Source organism: Bos indicus, chromosome 2, assembly GCF_029378745.1.
Source record: "Bos indicus isolate NIAB-ARS_2022 breed Sahiwal x Tharparkar chromosome 2, NIAB-ARS_B.indTharparkar_mat_pri_1.0, whole genome shotgun sequence".
Classification (NCBI taxonomy): Eukaryota; Metazoa; Chordata; class Mammalia; order Artiodactyla; family Bovidae; genus Bos; species Bos indicus.
In genome coordinates this window covers 39777860-39797406 of record NC_091761.1, presented here as the reverse complement: position 1 = coordinate 39797406, position 19547 = coordinate 39777860, and the positions used below count along the sequence as shown (strand labels likewise).

General features: G+C 42.1%; 1 protein-coding gene across 3 annotated transcripts in view; it reads left to right on the top strand.

The window, feature by feature from the left end:
* The first annotated feature begins 12347 nt into the window (after positions 1-12347).
* The window catches only part of GPD2 (glycerol-3-phosphate dehydrogenase 2), a 150540-nt gene continuing 143340 nt past the window's right edge, over positions 12348-19547 (top strand). For 2 of the 3 annotated variants that reach the window (XM_019972534.2, XM_070767690.1), the window contains exon 1: positions 13022-13189. The gene's annotated coding sequence lies outside the window, so the exon portion shown is untranslated. Of the gene's footprint in view, positions 12497-13021; positions 13190-19547 lie in introns of those variants that run through there. The other variant, XM_019972543.2, reaches the window with a different exon arrangement.

Below are 19547 nucleotides of genomic sequence, written 5' to 3'. Positions count from 1 at the left end.
GCCACCTCTTTATATCTTCTGCTTCCATTAGGTCTATACTGTTTCTGTCCTTTGTTGTGCCCATCTTTGCATGAAATGTTCCCTTGGTATCTGTAATTTTCCTGAAGAGATCTCTGGTCTTTCCCATTCTATTGTTTTCCTGTATTTCTTTGCATTGATCACTTAGGAAGGCTTTCTTATCTCTCCTTGCTATTCTCTGGACTCTGCATTCAGCTGTATATATGTTTCGCTTTCTCCTTTTGCCTTTTGCTTCTCTTCTTTTCTCAGCTATTTGTAAGGCCTTCTCAACCATTTTGCCTTTCTGCAAAATGGCAACCTCAGACAACCATTTTCCCTTGGAGATGGTTTTCCTCAGAGATGGTATCCTGTACAATGTTACAAACCTATGTCCATAGTTCTTCAGAAACTCTATCAGATCTAATCCCTTGAATCTATTTGTACCTCCACTGTGTAATCATAAGGGATTTGATTTAGGTCATACCTGAATGTCCTAGTGGTTTTCCCTACAGGCTTCAATTTTAGTCTGAATTTTGCAATAAAGAGTTCATGATCTGAGCCATAGTCAGCTCCCGGTCTTGCTTTTGCTGACTGTATAGAGCTTCTCCATCTTCAGCTGCAAAGACTATAATCAATCTGATTTTGGTATTGACCATCTGGTGATGTCCATGTGCAGAGTCATCTTTTGTGTTGTTGGAAGAGGGTGTTTGCTATGACCAGTGTGTCGTGGCAAAACTCTTGGCAAAACTGTGTTAGCCTTTGCCCTCCCTCATTTTGTAGTCTGGAGCCAAATTTTCCTATTATTCCAGGTACCTCTTGACTTCCTGTGTTCTCATTCCAATCTCCTATGATGAAAAGGACATCTTTTTTTGGTGTTAGTTCTAGAAGCTCTTGTAGGTCTTTACAGAACTGTTCAACTTCAGCTTCTTCAGCATTACTGGTCGGGGCATATTGAATAGCTTGCCTTGGAAACGAACCAAGATCATTCTGTTTTTGAGATTGCACCCAAGTACTGTATTTCAGACTCTTTTGTTGACTATGAGGGCTACTCCATTTCTTCTAAGAATTCTTGCCCATAGTAGTAGATATAATGGTCATCTGAATTAAAATCGCTCTTTCCTGTCCATTTTAGGTCACTGATTCCTAAGATGCCGATGTTCACTCTTGCAATCTCCTGTTTGATCACTTCCAATTTACCTTGATTCATGGGCCTAATTTGTAGGATTCTATGCATTATTATCCTTTACAGCATTGGACTTTAGTTTCACCACCAGACACATACACAACTGGGTGTTGCCTGTATCCCTAAACAATAGCCTGGTGACGCTCAACAAATATCCAGTGGTTGTCAAAAATTCCTTGGGGAAACACACTGACTGAAACCACGCATCTTGGCCACATACCAGAGTAACCATTTGGTGAGTAATTTTGTCACAGGAGGTCCCAGTAAGAATCATGAAAATAATAAGCCACACCAATCAGAAGAGTTTGGGAAAGGTCAAAAGGAGATGTCACATGTCTACCACCCCCCAGAATCCTCGCTGGCATACATCTTGGCTGAGCAATGCATGTGCCACCAGGAAGGGCCCTGGTGAAGGCAGAATGATTGGCCAGTGAAAACCTGGAAACTAAAACCATCACCATTAAACCCAAGACTGTGAGCACATGGCAGAGCAGTCCTCCTGGATTCCCTTACCCTCCTGCTCTCTGCCTGGGCACCCCCTTCACAATGAACTCTCTTACTTTGTCAGCATGTGTGCCTCCTCGGACAATTCATTTCTGAGTGTTAGACAAGAGCCCTCTTTTGGGCCTGTTAAGGGTCCCCCTTCCTGCAACAAAATTAGAAACAAATAAATTAGAGAAACTTGAAAGGACGCATGGTTTGGGGGGATGTTGGGCAACTCATACTTCTAAACTCTGTGTGGTTCAGAGAAGCCTTGTGCCCTTGAATGTGTAGATGTCGTCTAGTCACTGAGGCATGTCCAACTCTTTTTGCGACCCCGTGGAGTGCAGTCCACCAGGCTCCTCTGTCCATGGGATTTCCCAGGCAAGAATATAGGAGTGGGTTGCCATCTCCTTCTTCAGGGGATCATTCTGACCTTGGGATCGAACCCACATTTCCTGCTTTGCAGGAGGATTCTTTATCTCTGAGCCAGAAAGGAAACCCTTGGATAGCCTTTGGATATGCAGATATGTAGAAACATATTACAAAGGCTCCTGGGGAATGGTTCTTTATTTGAGATGGGTAGAAATGTATAGTCCCAGGGGAGAAATCTGATTAAGGAGAAGGAATGAATTAAAAATTCTGTGGAACTCAAGGGTTTGGGTTACCTGTGCTTCCTATTTATGAAGGTCTCTGATTCAACTTGACATGGATGTTATTTTTAGGGACACTTGTGATAAGGAGAACACAGAAGCAGAAGTGGGCAGAGGAAAATGTGAATTGTGATGCAAGGCCAACAAAACCTCCTTCACCCCCTAAGGGAGTTCTGGAGTCTGCACAGTCCATTAGTGTTATCTCCCAATTATTTAGCTGGGCCTTTATACTCCTGCTTCACTCAATCTCATGGTAAGGATCAGTTCAGGAAAGGGATGGCTTTGAATGAGACTGCTGTTTGCAGTAGAAGCAAATTATAGAGGAGTTGCCAGCTGAAGATGCTTCCAGCAGCTGGTGAAAGAAGATCTGCTTAAAGGAGGATCTGGGTGGTGCAGCAATCCATCTAGTACAGACTTCATGTTAAAATTTTTGCTCTTACCTCTAAATGAAGCTAAAAGGGCAATTACTGACATCCTTCTGCTAAGCGTTAGTTGCCTAATTGTAACATTCAAACTATGAAATAATTTTTTCAATCTTGTTTTGGTATTTCTTCACTTGTTAGAAAGCTAAAACAAACCAAACAAGGCATTTCTCAAATTTTTAAAGTCTCTAGTATCACTTGAATGTCCCACAGGACAGAAAATTGAGCCCATTTACATTGCTGTAAATTGCTTTGTCATTGTGAATAAAGAGTACGTTACAAATGTCAGTGATGTACTGAAGGGCTAGCTCTACAAAGATCGACTGGTGTTGGTGTCAAAGGAAAATAAATGAAGGAAGTGCTGAAGGAAATGTTACCAGTTTCCTATTGCTGCTTTAAGAAATTACCAGAAGTTGGTAGTTTAAAACAAGAAATACAGTCTCCCATAGTTCTGGATGGCATCACCGACTCAAAGGACATGAGTCTGAGCAAACTCCAGGAGGTAATGAAGGACAGGGAAGCCTGGAGTGCTGCAGTCCTTGGGGTTGCAAAGAGTCAGACACGACTGAACAACAACAACATTTCTGGAGGCCAGAAGTCCAACGTTATTATCACTGGACTGAAATTGGGGTTGGCAGAGCCAACTCTGTCCAGAAGATCTGGGAGAATTCACTCCTTGCTTCTGCCAGCTTCTGGTGGCTGCTGGCATTCCTTGGCTTGTGTCTGTATTACTCTAACCTGCATCCATGATGGCACTGTCTTCTACTCTAGTGTCTGTATAAATCCTCCCTATTACTGCTCTCTTCTATAGATATGTGAAATGGAATGTTTCCTGCCACATCAATAAACAAAGATGTCACGGTGATTTTGTGCCTTCGAAGTTAATTTTTGAGCCCAGAGGGAGCCCAAGAGGGAGAACAATGCTTGCAATCTAGTAGCTGCTGGGGCTCCCTACAATAAGCAAGGAACTAAGGATGTGAAAAATCAGGAAGCAGGATGCTGACCCCAGTTAGCTGAGATGCATATGAAAGGGATGATTTCAGTTAGACCAGACTCTTGCATCTTCCTATACATAGTAGCTGCTGCTACTAAGTCACTTCAGTCGTGTCCAACTCAGTGCGACCCCATAGATGGCAGCCCACCAGGCTCCACCGTCCCTGGGATTCTCTAGGCAAGAACACTGGAGTGGGTTGCCATTTCCTTCTCCAATGCATGGAAGTGAAAAGGGAAAGGGAAGTCGCTCAGTCGTGTCCGACTCTTCGCGACCCCATGGACTGCAGCCCACCAGGTTCCTCTGTCCATGGGATTTTCCAGGCAAAAGTGCTGGAGTGGGGTGCCAAAGTGCTAAATTCCTTAAGTTGAGATATTTGGATTTCCTTAATAATAATCTTTTGATTATTGTTAATAATAATAATTATTATTGACTACCTGCCCCTAGTTGAGACTACCTGCCCCTTGCTGAAAACTTCTATATAACCTGGTTCCTCCCCGCTGCCTCCTCAGAACTGTTCTCTCAGGGTCATTTGAGATGCTGTCTCCTGGGCTTGTGGTTCTAAAAATTCCCGCCAAATAAAACATAGCTCTCAATTTCTACATTGTGAACTATTTTTTAAATTGACAGATACATGTGACTGTATTTAGGGTTCCCCCTGATAATTCAGGATAAACTCTCCATCTCAGAATCCTTGGTTAAATCATACCTGTTAATACTCCACACCTGCCATGTAAAGTGACATTCAGAGGTTCCAGGGAGGTCACTATTCAGCTTATAGGTCTTCACCTTACCTCATTAAGCCTAGGGACGATTTGCTTTCACATAGCCCCAAAGCAGGAATGTAAATTGTGTCTGGGTGAGGAAAATACGGAAAAGCTTGAATTCCACGCCACTGCACTTTGAGACCCACTGTAGGAAGGCCTCTTTGTGAGGACTGGACTTCTCTATTGCAAACCCCCAAGAGGATCAGGTTGAAGAGCATGTGCTCAGGAAAAAGTGCCTTCCTCTACATTTGACTATTGAAAGATATTTTTAGAACACATATACTCTAAATTTACTAGGAAAAAAATATTTTTTTTCAGATACTCTGACACCAGTTTCTAGCTTTTTTTTTTTTAATCACAGGTCAAGTTGTCTCAGTTCTCAGAAATGACCAGGATTAAAAATTAGGTGGAAAGGAAATAGGATTATCTATTTGCAGTGTGGTCTAGAGAATGTTAATAGACTTTTCATTAAGATTTCAAATTCTCTTTGATAAAGTTTACATTATACCATTCTCTTCTTTTGTTTTATGACCCCTAAAACAGCTATTTAAAAAAGTATTTTAAAAGGCTATTAAAAAAAGAGCTATTCAATAAGTAACTCAAAGATAACAGAACAAAGAATCTCTGCATTTCCCTGGTTCATTTTTTGGCTTTGCTTGATGCTTTTACTGATAGAGGAGGAATGCAGGAGATTCCCTTTTGAGTCCAAGCTATTTATTGAGGGAACAGCACCTGTCACTCTGGCCTATACCCTTGTGTGTAGAGGGCCTCCCTCTTGGCTTGGCAGAAATTAGGTCAATGCCCATGTGTTTCAAGGCTGCTGAATTAAGACACAGCATTCTTCTTATTTTAAAGGCTAAACATGCACAGGCATAAACCCTGTCCTTTGCTATTGTTGCTCTATTTTTTGCTGTTCAGATTCATTTAGAAAAAAAATCACATCAAAATATTACAAACTGTGGTCAAGTTTATTTTAAGTATTTACTGATGAGATTGAAATAATCTCCAGGTTATGTAACAGGTTCTTAGACATGGAACTGAACACATCTCCAGTTCCCTGGGCTGTTTACTCTTGGCTCAGTCAGCTCTTTAACTGAATCATAACCAGAGTTGCTCTCAAGAGTCCAATCCTCCATTTTGTTTCAGCTCCCACATCAGAACCTAATACTTATTCATGTTCTCCGAATGAGTTATTTAGGACATAACACTTGCCGGCAACCTTCCTCCTGCTATTAAATGCGAGGCTTTGTTCCAGAGACAATGTTACTCAGTTTACATCACAAACACTTGTTTTCAGTGCTGTCTTAGGAACAGAATGGATGCCAGCCCAAGGAGGAGTTCGAATTTCCTTTACCCTCAAAACCTTTATTCTAAATAAGTTTCCTTGTGTCACTTTTTATTGATGTCATTTTTTCTAAATTTTATTTTTATTTAGAAGATTCTTTCCCAGAATTTTTTTTTATGTAGACCATTTTTAAAGTCTTTATTGAATTTCTTTCAATATTACTTCTGTTTATGTTTTTTGGTTGTGAGGCATGTTGGATCTTAGCTCCCTGACCGGAGATTGAACACTTATCCTCTGCAATGAAAGGTGAAGTCTTAACCACTGGACTGCCAAGGAAGTGCCCCCCTCCCCCCGCCCCCAGATTCTTATAAAGCAGAGATAAAACTTTAAGTACCCATTAAAAATATACTTAGCATTTTCATTTCATCTTTTCAAGGTGAAGATCATATCCTGTATTTTTACCTCATTCTTGATCCTAACTCTTTGAAAATCACTAATGTGGGAAGATTTTCTGTTGGATATTAGATGTCTATAATTCTGCTTTTAAGAATTCAAGTAACAAGGAGGTGGAGACCAACTAAATCATAATTGACCTGGTCTAATCTCTGAGCCTCAAAGGTATTGGACCAGTCCAGATCAAGAATTTGTTTTAATTTTTTTAATTTTGAAGAATTTGTTTAATTTTTCTGGACAGAGTTTGCTAATCTAGAAACTCTATATTAGTTTTTTTCTTTTGTAAGTAGTAAACTTGTAGTCTTTGGTCAATGTTTGATTATCTTCTTAATTTGTAACTATTGTTAACAATGATTAAGATTATTCGATTAAGATGATTAGATTAAGATTATTAGGTGAATATATTAATAGTGCTTCCCAAATTATGTAAACTACTAAAATAATAGAATGGAAAAAAAAGATGTGAGTATACATAGCATTCAAAGCTCAGAACAAAAGTGTCTTTGCCCAATATTGAACCACAAGTCAGAATGTGTGGGCTTCAGGGAAGGGAAACGACACTGGTGATAGTTTTATAGACAGCCTATAAGTCAGGCATTTTACATATATTATCCCATTGAATATCCTATTGAATGTCCTATTGAATATCCCATTGAATATCCTATTCAATCCCAGTCTGGCTGTTGCTAGCTGTGTTATGTTGGGCATGTTACTTAGCAGTTGTATGCCTCAATTCTCCCATTTGTAAAAACAAAGCCAAGAAACCAAAAAACTCATAGTTATTCTGATGATTATCGATCACAAGTACTTGGTTAAGACTAGTGCCTGAAAGAGAGTTAGTATTGAATGTGCGCTATTAACATCCTCCCTGGATGAGGAAACAGAGGCTCTGGGAAGTTAGAGGTTAAAGAACTTAGAGAAGGATAGATTTGAAGCTCCCACACTGTTCTCTGCACCAAACAGTTTCACATTTTAGTCTTAACACTATGTTAGGCTGGGTCTTCCCAGGTGGCGCAGTGGTAAAGAATCTGTCTGCCGATGCAGGAAACACAAGAGACATGGGTTCAATCCCTGGATTGGGAAGATCCCCTGGAGAAGGAAATGGCAACCCACTCCAGTATTCTTGCCTGGAAAATCACATGGACAGAGGAGCCTGGTGGGCTACAGTCCATGGGGTCACAAAGAGTCAGATTTGATGGAGGGCATATGTACTACATGCATTAATGTTAGGCTAACTCCGGCATCACCAACTCAACGGACATGAGCAAGCTCCGGGAGATGGTGAAGGACAGGGAAGTCCATGGGGTCGCAAAGAGTTGGACATGACTGAACAACTCTGTAACTTTAGGCAAAATACTTAATAACTCGGAGCCTTGGTTTTATCATTTTTAAAACAAAAATCTGAGAGTTAATAGTATTTATGGCCCCTTTCCTTTGTATGACTTTGTATGACCCAGGTTCTGATTATCAATCTAACTGCATCTGCCAATATCTTCTCCCTCAGATTTTATATGACAGCATTTCCCAGAAAACACTAGGCCTTTTCATATTTCTAGGCCTTTAATCGTATATTCCCTCTTGTCTTAGAAGTAAGCTGCTACTTCCTCTGCAAGAGATGCTGTCCGGAATACTTGTATGCTCCATCCCAACACAGAGCTTTGAGGTCCCCGTTTAGAGTTATTAACATACTGTGCTGAAACTGTTTGTTTTCATGTGCTGTCTTATGTACTGTGCTCAGTTGCTCAGTGGTGTATGACTTTTTGACCTCGTGGACTGCAGCCTGCCAGGCTTCTCTATCCATGGGATTTCCCATCAAGAATACTGGAGTAGGTAGCCATTTCCTACTCCAGGGGATCTTCCTGACCCAAGGATCAAATCTGCATCTCTGGTGTCTCCTGCATTGGCAGGTGAATTCTTTACCACTGAGCCACCTGGGAAGCATCAGATGGGCAAGGTACTGAAGCTGAAGCTCCAATCCTTCAGCCACTTCATATGGAGAGCCAACTCACTGGAAAAGACCCTGATGCTGGCAAAGACTGAGGGAAGGAAGAGAAGGGGTGACAGTGGATGAGGTGATTAGATAGCATCATTGACTCAATGGACATGAATTTGAGCAAACTCTGGGAGATAGTAAAGGACAGAGAAGCCTGGCATGTTGCAGTCCATGGGATCATACAGAGTGAGAAACAACTGAACAACTGAACAACAATGGCCCCATTCAATCCTTATAGTCCATAAATTTTATTATGAGCTTTGATAATCAATGAACACTAGCAGAAAGTGTGTTGCTCTCTAGAAATGGGCGAGGACTAAAAGAGTTGACCCTGAGCAGGTGATGAATGATCATAAAAAGTGTGTAACAGAATCACCAATGGAAGGTTCCCCATGCTAGAGAAAGGTTATCCCTAACAGTTGGGTTTAAGTTGTCTAAGCAGCTGACAGAGGCAGGGAAGAACTTCTTGCTTGTATTGTTACACTAGAATATAGAGAATAACCCAGATTTACCTGACAGCACTATAAAAGCAAGATAAATTAATGGCAGGCAAATTTAGATTTTGTTTGGATAGGAAGGAATGAAAAGGGAAAAGGTTTTCAAATTTCGGTAGCTAAGTGAGCCTGAAAACCTATGGTAGTCCTGAAGTTTTCACAGGCACAGGAGGAAAGAGGTGGCACTAAAGTTACTTGACACCTTCAATCTGAAAGACAGTAAACATGGTTTCATTCCAAATGCTGAGTCATGTTTATGATGACAAGGAGAAACACTTAAGACTCTAATTCTCCCGAGGTACTGGTCAGATCAGTAGATTGCCTTCTGCTGAAATAATTACTTCATGTTTTTAAATTTAGTTCTAAGTGCCACACCCTTTACATTCTCAGTTTTCTCCCTTTTTAACCCTCAGTGTGTTTGGTTTTAATTCCTTGAGAAGCTGTAGCAAGTGTATGTGTGCAGGAAAGATGTTTTTAAGTATTGTTTGTGTATCTAACCTAATACTTAATTCTGAAGAGTAATTCGTAAATGAATGATTATTGCCCTCCTCCGTACAAAATTATCTTAAGAATGAAAAGAAATTGCTTAGGCATATGGGAAATTACATTGTATTAGATACCACAATCAGCAGCCAAATTCTTTCAGTGGAATTCTTATCATAATAAAGAAGACACAAGGGCAGAGATAGAGAGGTGGAAAGCTACTTTAGGTATTCATAAATAGTAACCTAAGTTTTAAAGCATTATGTTTAAGGCTAAAAGGAAAAAATTATTTTTATACTTTATTCCTTCTAGAAGATACTGATGGAGTAAATAGGGAATAATTTTTGATTCTGTAAGTCTGTCAGTCTTAAAGCAGAAAGATCATAAAACTCTGCATTTGGAAATTATCTAGTGCATGTGGCTCAGAAGGTAAAGAATCTGCCTGCAAAGCAGGAGACCAGGGTTCAATCCCTAGGTCAGGAAGGTCTTCTGGAGAAGGGAACGGCAAACCCACTCCAGTATTCTTGCCTGGAGAGTTCCATGGACAGAGGATCCTAGTGGGTTACTGTCCATTGGGTCACAAAGAGTTGGACATTTCTGAGTGACTAATACTTCACTTTCAGTGTTATCTTTAAGGATTAATTTTTTTAAACCACTTTCACCCTGAATAAAAGTGGATGCATAATTTATGTTGAAAAACTACAAATCAGCTATGTTTTGATGCAGTAATTGGAAGTAATTATTTCACAACAATTTCTAATTAATTTTTTTGTCAAGGCTGTTGCTGAGTTTAGATGTGTATGGAGCATGGGGAAGAGGAGGGCTGAGGTGGGTTGTTTAGAAAAAGGTGATCCAGAGTAAGCTGAATGCTTATCATGTTACCTTTTTATCTCTCCTCTCCTAACTGCTCCCATACACACTTTTTCATCTGATGCCTTTCCTGAATTCCACTGATGCCTAGGGTCCTGCTTTCCTTTGATTGCTTTGGGCCCCAACCTTGGCAAGTGAAAACATATCTGAGACTTCTGAGTTTTCTCACCACAAAATTCTCTGGTGGTGGTGGTTTAGTTGCTAAGTCATGTCCAACTCTTTGCCACCCCGTGGATGTAGCCCACCAGGCTCCTATGTCCATGGGATTTCCCAGGCAAGAATACTGGAGTGGGTTGCCACTTCCTTCACCAAGGGAATCTTCCAGACCATTGCAGATGGTCTCCTGCATTGCGGGAAGATGCTTTACTACTGAGCCACCAGGGAAGCCCCAATATTGTCTACCTCCTCCCATATCCTATTCTATCAGGGTCTGACTTGGATCAGACCATCATGGATAATCATGGGTTACTCATGAGAACTGAATCCCTGCTGGCTTGTTAGCTAGCAAGGTGACCAGGACTTGTGGGGAATATAAATAGTAGACGTAACAGGGTTCACAACACCTGAGCATTCATTTCATATCAGTGAACAGTTATCAAACATCTATTGTATTATAGGCACTGTGCTAGGTACAAAAGTGAATAATAGTAGGTAGTCTTCATATTCCAAGCAGTGAACTATCCTGGGAGAATTAGTAGGAAATCAGCCCTGGGATTTCTTTGGAAGGAATGATGCTAAAGCTGAAACTTTGGCCAGTGGCCAGTACTTTGGCCACTTCATGTGAAGAGTTGACTCATTGGAAAAGACTCTGATGCTGGGAGGGATTGGGGGCAGGAGGAGAAGGGGATGACAGAGGATGAGTTGGCTGGATGGCATCACTGACTCAATGGACGTGAGTCTGAGTGAACTCCTGGAATTGGTGATGGACAGGGAGGCCTGGCATGCTGCGATTCATGGGGTCGAAAAGAGTCAGACACAACCGAGCGACTAAACTGAACTGAATGGCACCTCAATGCAACCAGATTTTTCCTTTTCTGTGTATCATGTTCCTCTTCTAGACAAATGTTTAGGATTTGAAAAAATGAGAGCACAATGGTCTATTATAGAGATTCTTAACCCTGCGTGGGTGCACACCTGAAGCATCTGGAGGTTGGGTGGCTTTCAACAATAGTTCTCAAGCAGTAGTGTGCATCTGGATCACTGGAAGGTTTTGTTCAAAGCTCAGTTCCTGGTCCCAGAGTTTAAGAAGCAGATTCTCTGGAGATGATGGCTCCTCCAGTTACTCTCTGAGACCAACAGTTTCAAAATATAGAAATTTCCAGGTTCCATCAGCAGACTGATTCAACTGGTGTGGGTATGGGAACCTGGCATTGATCATTTAACAGCTCCCTACCGGCCCCTGGGCTGCCCTGGTGGCTCAGCAGTAAAGAATCCACCTGCAATCCAAGAAACTCAAGAGAAAGAGTTCCATCCCTGGATTGGGAAGATCCCCTGGGGAAGGAAATGGCAACCCACTCCAGTATTCTTGCCTGGGAAATCCCGTGGACAGAGGAGTCTGTTGGGCTACAGTCCATGGGGTCGCAAGAGTCGGACACGACTTAGAAGACTAAACCACCACCACCACCACCCATCCCCCATTGCAATGTATATCCAAGGCTGAGAAACACTGTTCCACTGGAAAGACAACCTGTTGGGTAGGCTGGTTTCCTGTTACTACAAGTGTGGGACCCAGTGAGTCTACATATTCCTCTGGGTCAATTATAATATAATTCTTTGGTATTTAAAGAAATTAGTAAGTGAGTTAATAAATAATTGACTGAAAAAACCCACCCCTGCGATTTTGATTCAAACTAATTTGGCTGCCTTTTTTGGAAAGGCCTTTCCAGCTGTTCCCTGGGTATTTTGCAATGCCACGGTAGAAAAGTTATGTGTAAAGCTCCCAGAGATCTTCGGAGGAAAGACCTTAAGGAAATGGGTCAATTTGAATCCCATCTGCCCCTTCCTTGGGCCCCCTTGGCCTCGTCTAGCCCTTGCAATTGCAGCAAGTGAGCTGGGCATGCTCAGTGGGCAAGGTCGGGTTTGGGGGTGCAGCCGGGAAGCCTGCTGCTCTGCTGCCCGGGCTCTCCCCTCCCCCCACCTGTAGGAGGCTGGGCCAGAGGAGCGGGTGCTCAGCATCCCACCCCCCGATGCTTGGACTTGGTCTTCCCTGCAGGTCTCCTCGAAGACATTCAGGCAGGGGTCAGGAGGCCGGGCGCGCCTCCAGAGCACCCGGGTCGGGGGTTGGGGTGGGGGGAGCCGGGGCAAGGCTTTGGGCTCTGTCGGCCGCTCCCAGGGGTCCTACAGCCTCCCAGACGCGTCTCTAGGCCCAAGGAAGCCTGCCTGCCGAGTAGGGGAAGCCAGTTTCAGGCCGGAAACAAGAAATCAGGTATGCCAGCCCCGCCGGCGTGCAGGCGGACGAGTGTCTCCTGTCTCCCAGGCAGGTGGAGAGAGCGACCCGCAAGGCGGAGGGCAGAGGAAATCGGACACCTCCACCGTCTTCTCCGGGCCTAGCCCAGCCGAGGTTGGGCCGAAGGTCTGGAGTGTGGCCAGGCGAGGACGTAGGGTAGAACCCGCAGCTTGGGGCCAGGGCCAGGGATCCGCCGCGCCGCGGCCCTATCTGGCTGGCCCTGCGTCCCCCGAGTCCCCGGTCTAGTCACGTTCACTGGGAGGCGGAGACCTTGATCGTTCTCTGCCTGCTGGTTCGCAACGCTTCCCCGCTCCCCACCCCCGGTACCCCTCCCCCCCTCCCCCATCTCTTTCACGGCAGGGTCCCCCGCCTCCACTTCCGTATTTCCCTGCTGGGCCAGAGTGAGGTCTACCGCTGGATGTGGCGGCCGAGGCGCCGGGGCGGCCCTCGGGGCGGGGAGCGGGAGGAGCAAGTTGCTCGGGAGGCGGGGGCGCGGCGGCGCTGGGCGCGTCGGGTTACACTCGGCCTGCCTGCCCGGGGGTGACATCCCGGCGCGCCTCGCCGAGAGTACCTGGGCCGAGACTCTGATTCGGGGGAGGCAGAGACTCCGCCCCGGCCGGAGGAACCCTTGCTCCTGCCCTCTCTTTCCTCGTGCGAGAGGATCAATCTCAGGTGTGTGCTTCCTGGGAGACCCCCCCCGACTCCCACCCCCGCCCCCGGTTATAGCGGGGAGTGGTCCCTCTCTGACCCGATGGAGTCGGTGTTGGGGTGGGTGGCGGAATCTGGGGAAAGGTTTAAAATTTTCCCCTACCGACAGAACGTGGGCTCGTTCCTATGGGGTTTAGCTATATACATTTTGGAGGGTGGCAAGTGGTAGGACTTTTGAGTGAGGGTTGGTATCTTATTGAAAGTTTGCTGCAAACTTTTAGTTTGTGGATGCCGCTCGTCTGATAGAAAGATCCGTTGCTCCTCTCTCAAGCAAGAGAGGTAGAGATTCTAGAAGGGAACTGAGGCTACTTTGAGATCTTAGCTGCTGGTGTGTGACAGTTCTTGGAGGAAACAGGTTTACACTGATGAACTTGAAACAGCCCCCAGTCCCCACGTAGTAACTTGCGAGTAAAAATAGATTTGCAGGGTGCTTTGGCAGGAAGGTATAGCCCTGTGAATGAAGTGCTGATCTTAGCTCTTGGTCTCTAGACTGACTTCCACCTTCTGAAAAGGAGCCTTCGCTCCAGGAACTGTCCTCAGGGGTTCCGAAGTAATTTACAAACGCAAATTCTCACTATATCTTAGTGACAGGGGTCAATCCACATTATACAACACTATAAATATCATGGGAGGGGGTAGGGGCAGCTATAGGAATAGTAATTTGGTCGACTTTTATCCTTGTATGAATAGGTGGGTGATGGGAGAGTTCCACTGAGTTCTCATTGCTAAAAACAAAACTTAGAATTTTGCATATGTTCCCAAATTTAATAGAAGTGAAGTTCGTTTTGAAGGGTGGAGGGTAAGGGGAACCACCACATTGGGGCTGGGCACTTCCTGAGAACTGCTGACCATTCCATAGTGTATGAGTGCCACAGTTCTTGCTGGCCACGGACTGGGACTGAGTGCTGGATGTCATTGCTCAAGGGGTATCATGTATAGTGATGGGGAGTCTTATGATGAGGATGTCGAAACCCTCCTGTGTTTCTCATAGGGGGATTATGTCAAATTACAGCACTCCCTTGGTATTTCCAAATCAACTCTTCAAATAATGCATCCGTACCTTAGTAATAATGGATAAAGATGGAATTTGGGGTTTGAGAACCAGCACTGTTGGAGCTGCCCATTCTTATATCTCACAGAGTCACTTTATTTTCAAAGGACATTGTGAGCAGTTTAAATACTCTGCTTCCTTCTCTCTCCTGATTTATTAAAAGATGCAGTGGTTTAGCTCAGTAATTGACGAGCGGGCCACAGTATTACCAGTGGTCAGTGTCCCCCCCCCCCTTTGTTTTTGTAACTATTTAATCCTGTAAGTATTTAGAATATTTGACTATTATTGTACATAAGAAAGATCAACAATTATAATTCTCAGATTATCCTGTTTGGGTATAAGTTTTCCGCTTTCATCACTAGAATGTAAGTTCTATGAGAGGGCTTGGTCTGTCTCACACACCTTTGTATTTCTAATACCTAGAGTGATGACTAGCTTATGATAAAGGCTCAATAAATATTTTCTCATTGAGTGATTGAACTGTGGGACAAACTCTAGCTGGATATAGTAGGGGAGAAAAACCCCAGACATTTTGGCCTTAGGTAAACTATTCAACTTCACTGAGCCTCAGTTGTCTCGCTGACAAAATGTAGGAATATGTGATATCATACAGGTAAAATCACTGCTGATATTCCTGTTAGTTAGTAGACTTCAAAATACTGCTTTCTTCTTTCTTACATATTTTACTTTTTTATATTCAAAAGAGGATCACTTGGGTAAAAAATGCAGTTAGTTGGATAATTTAGCTCTTAAATGTTGTGAATGAATTATCTAGGCTTTTCCCGCATAAATTTGGTGTGTCTGATAGAGGTGGGGGGAAGGGGAGGTTAATGGCAGCTATGGTTATGACAGAAGGGAAGCAGTTTCCAGATTATTATCTAATTTCTCCTCTTTATATTTTTAATGTGATAAAATTTCAGCTCAGGTTTTCCAAAACTTTATTCTTTCTTCTTGTCAACAGCCAGACTCACTAGGTTGTCCTAAGTGCATAAATAGCATTTTAGTAAGAGCATTAGAAATTGAATATCTGTAAAGCTTGACTTCTTAAACGAAATTTTCTGTAGCTTTGTGTAGCATTACAAGTCCTAGGTAAAGAAAAAGTATGGTCATCCTGATTTTGAGAAGGTGAGAACTCATTCAACAAGGTAAAACATACAAACGCTGAACAGTTAGAGACCAACATAAGATCTTGCCTAGTCCATACCCCATGGTAGAATGTTGGCTGTAACTGTTGCGGTTATGGAGGGAGAGGTTGACATGGGCTCAAGTAGTTGGAGACCGTTTTGTGGTGAAGAGAATGTCACTTCAGCAACAAAGAGACTTAGAGTTTCTTGAAGGTTACAGCAGATCATCTTTGTTTTAAGAATGTTTGCTATTTTGTACTTCAGTGTATTAAAAAACCAGCACAATATATGCTTTCAAAAATAAACTTTCTATGGAAAAGCATATGGAAACCTACATTCTGTATGTGAACTACATGATACTTTTCACCGTGTCTCTGAAGTTTTAAAGCCCAGGATTCAAGTTAAAAATTAGAAGTCTTCATTCTTGCCACTTCTAACATGCTTGCTTAAAAAAAAAAAAAAAAAGTGTCAAATGGCCTTTCTGTTACTCTATTCAGTTGTGTACAATAGGATATCATTTTCATCTGAAGTTTTTGGGAAAATTATTAGTCATTAAGTTTGGGACTCCCACACTGGCTGATTTTAGATTGTTATTTTGGGAAATAAGGAGGGATGGAATGGAACTAAGATGGTGTAATGAAAGTGGGTTTAGATACTCTTTAAAATACTCAGAAGTTCCATCAGGGCTCATCACCTAGAGTTAAGAAGGAAACTTGAAGTTGTTTTATAGAGAAAGCAGAATGTAATAAATGGCATGTTGTGTATTTCCTTGTTTTATAGTTGTTGACATGATGGGAGAAAGAAATGTAGGAGGGAGACATGATCAGATTCAATTCCAAGTGAGAGAGGCAAAGGCCAGTATGGCTAAAAGCCAGGAAATCTCTAATAACTTCAGACCTCTTCCTGTATTACCTGACCAGATATTGGTCTCAGGAGCATTTTAGGAAAAGGAAGAATGAGGAGCAGATGGTTTGACTACCTAAAGATGATTGTGGTCAGAGTTTGTCCAGAACTCTAATTTTGTGTCCTGACATGAATGTGTTTCTTTTTTCTTGTTTTCCAAAATTTTCCTCTTTTGCTGGCAGTTCTTACTAGTTCTTTGGGTTAAATATTTCTTCCTACATCATTTCTGTATTCTTGTTTTCCATTTTTCAGTTGAAAATTTTATGTTGATTCTTTCAAAATAAGATTTCTGATTCATGCAACAGACAAAACATGGTTTCTGATTTTAATTAGATCAAGTTCTGGTTCTGTTAGTTTGCTAAAATTACTGGGAAAAATTAATTAAATTGTTGTTCTCCTAAGTAAAAATTTATTATGGCAAAATATGTTAACAAAACTTAATTACTTGGGGCTATCTTTTACTTTTTTCTGACAAAATGAAGTGATTACTAATGTACTTTATTCTGTAACAGTCAGACTATTAATGGATGAGCAACAGCTGTTTCATTTAGATGTTTCTAGCCTCATATTCTTTAAATAGTGATATGTCTTCTGTGGAATTCCATATTTGATTATCCACCTATATGCTTCAAACCCCATGAATTATAACAGATAAACTGTTTCTGAAAATGAGATTTCTGGAAGCTACTACTGTCAAATGACATGGCCTATGGGTATGAGTGTGGGTGACACATGCTTAGAAAGCAGTATCACTTTGCCTTATATGCACCAGTGATGGCTAAGTCTGGTTGGTTATTCACAATAGGAACAGAAGTTGATGTTCAAGGTAAACATTTTAGGAAATTTTTCATTAGGATTTTATGAGTTTCAATAAAACACAATAAACTTCTAAATGTATTTGGAAAGTGATAAAAACAGTGTGGCTCAGAGTACTAGGTTCTCAAAAGTTATTTTCCTTTTGTTTCTACTGAAGAAAGAAAGGAAGTTTTGTGTCACTCTGATAATAACCATACTGCTTTGATCATGTCACTGCTTGCTCCACACTTCCGTGGGTCACTTTGCTCTATTGCATTCAATTCTAAATATTTGTCTTTGAATTCATGGCCCTTTCCAGTCTTGCCCCATTATTAAAGTTCTCCTGTCTTCTCTGTGAAACAATGCGGAATTCCCTAGATGTGTTTTAATCTTAGTACTGCCCCTAATGCTATTGCTCTTCCTTCCACTTCACCTGTTTGAAATCCTAGCAGTTTTTGAATGTTCTAACCAAAGGCTACCAGTTTGTGACGCTTTTCCTCCCTGCCCCAGCCAGAAGTGCTTTGTACATGTCCTAACCCCTTCAACTACTCTTTTAATGCCACTCTTAAATGTCTCCTTTACTCCTGTGTATGGTGATTATTTGAAAACATGCATCACTTCCTTTCATGCAGAAGGTCTTGCAGAGCAAGGGCTGGATCCTACACAATTTTATAGCCCTCACGTGCCCAACCCAAGTCCCTGTGTGTATTTGGAAATGGGACACCTTTACTGGGGGACACCTAGTAAATAGTTGTTGAATTAGTGATTGACTCATAATTCACTCATCCCTTAATTACCAAGAGTAAGTGATAGATATGAGTGGGGTGTGATTGGACAGCAGGTGACACACAGGCAGATACATTTCAGCTAATGAGTTTAATGGAATCTTTAGCTTTTTCTCAGGCATCCTCTTTACACATTTTGGCAGTTTTTGTATCTAAAGGATTTTAGTTTTAGGAGCAGGAAAGGGAAATTGCTGAATTTGAACCAAAGTTATAAAAGCAATCTGTGAAGAACATCAGTGGAGGAATCTGCAAATGGGAAGGTCATATACTAACCACTGAAGAGTCACCTTTGTCAGAGCCCTTAGGGCTCCTTTCTCTTCACTAACTTCTCCCTTCTTCTCCACCTGCCCAACTAATCCAGTCTCTTCTAAGAAAGAGTCCAGAAATTTAATTTATAACAAGAAGATTGATAAAATTGATGTTTCTAGTTGCTAAGTCATGTCCGACTTTGTGACCCCATGGACTGTAGCCTACCAGGCTCCTCTGTCCATGGGAGTTCTCCAGGGGAGAATTCTGGAGTGGGTTGCCATTCCCTTCTCCAGGGGATCTTCCCAACTCAGGGATCGAACCTGCATCTTCTATATTGGCAGGCGGGTTCTTTACCACTTTACCAGGGAAGCCGATTGATAAAAATTTGCTTGTCACTATTTCCAAAGTCTCTGGATTCTAAGGGAACAAAACTTTGAAACCATTTATGTAGGATAGGTAGAAGGAGTTTTGAGTGGTGGTGTTTAGTTCTCTGCATCCCTGAAGTCATATTATAGCCACCTACCTGTGGCTTTGGTCGTTCTCTGCTCCTGTCAGTATCTTCCTCTGTAAAATAAGGTGATAGAACTATATGAATTTAAAACCATAAAAGAGAGAGGTATTTTTATTTCTCTTGTCATGTCTTCCAAGGGGAGAACACATGGGCTCTGTTCTCCACTGGACCTGGTTTAACTGTTCATCTTACTTCCCGGAGTTTGGAATGTCCTTTCAGCCTTTTCAGATGTAGCATTCATAGTGGGAGGATACTACATTCCCTGTATCTCCCTCCTGGCTTGTGCGCATAGGATCTGTTAAAATAGATATCTTTTCACTTCTCTCTTTCATTGTCTTAGTCTTTCCTCTATCCAAGGAACTGTGATATTTATCTAAAAAAATATAGATTCACAGAATTTTAACATAGGAAGAGGGTTAAAGATCTAACCCAACCCTGTCTTTTTATTACTGATAATAAATAGTAATGGTAATGTTAAGTATCATTTGGAGCAATCACCCTTTTCTAGGCCCTAGGCTAAGCACTTTGCACACATTATTTAATACATCAGCAGTGAACTCTGTTACATCAATGAGGAAACTGAGTTCCAAAGAACCTAAGTGACTCACTCAAAGCCACAGCAAAGTTCTGATCGGACAGAAACTCCCTTGAAAACTGTGTAAAGAAAATAATAGATTTGAGATAGTCCCACTTACATTTCTGTAATATATTTCCTGCTTTTTTGCTACCTTGGATTCCCCTCCTCGACTCATTGAACTTTGCCTTTTGTACTTCCTAATAGTTGATGTTGTGGTTCAACAGTTTCCGCCAGTGATGCTAAACTTGTTCAGACATTGAATGCATAGCACAGTATGTCTTCCTGAGACAATATTCCTTTTGACTTGTCTTCTGGGAACCGTGATGT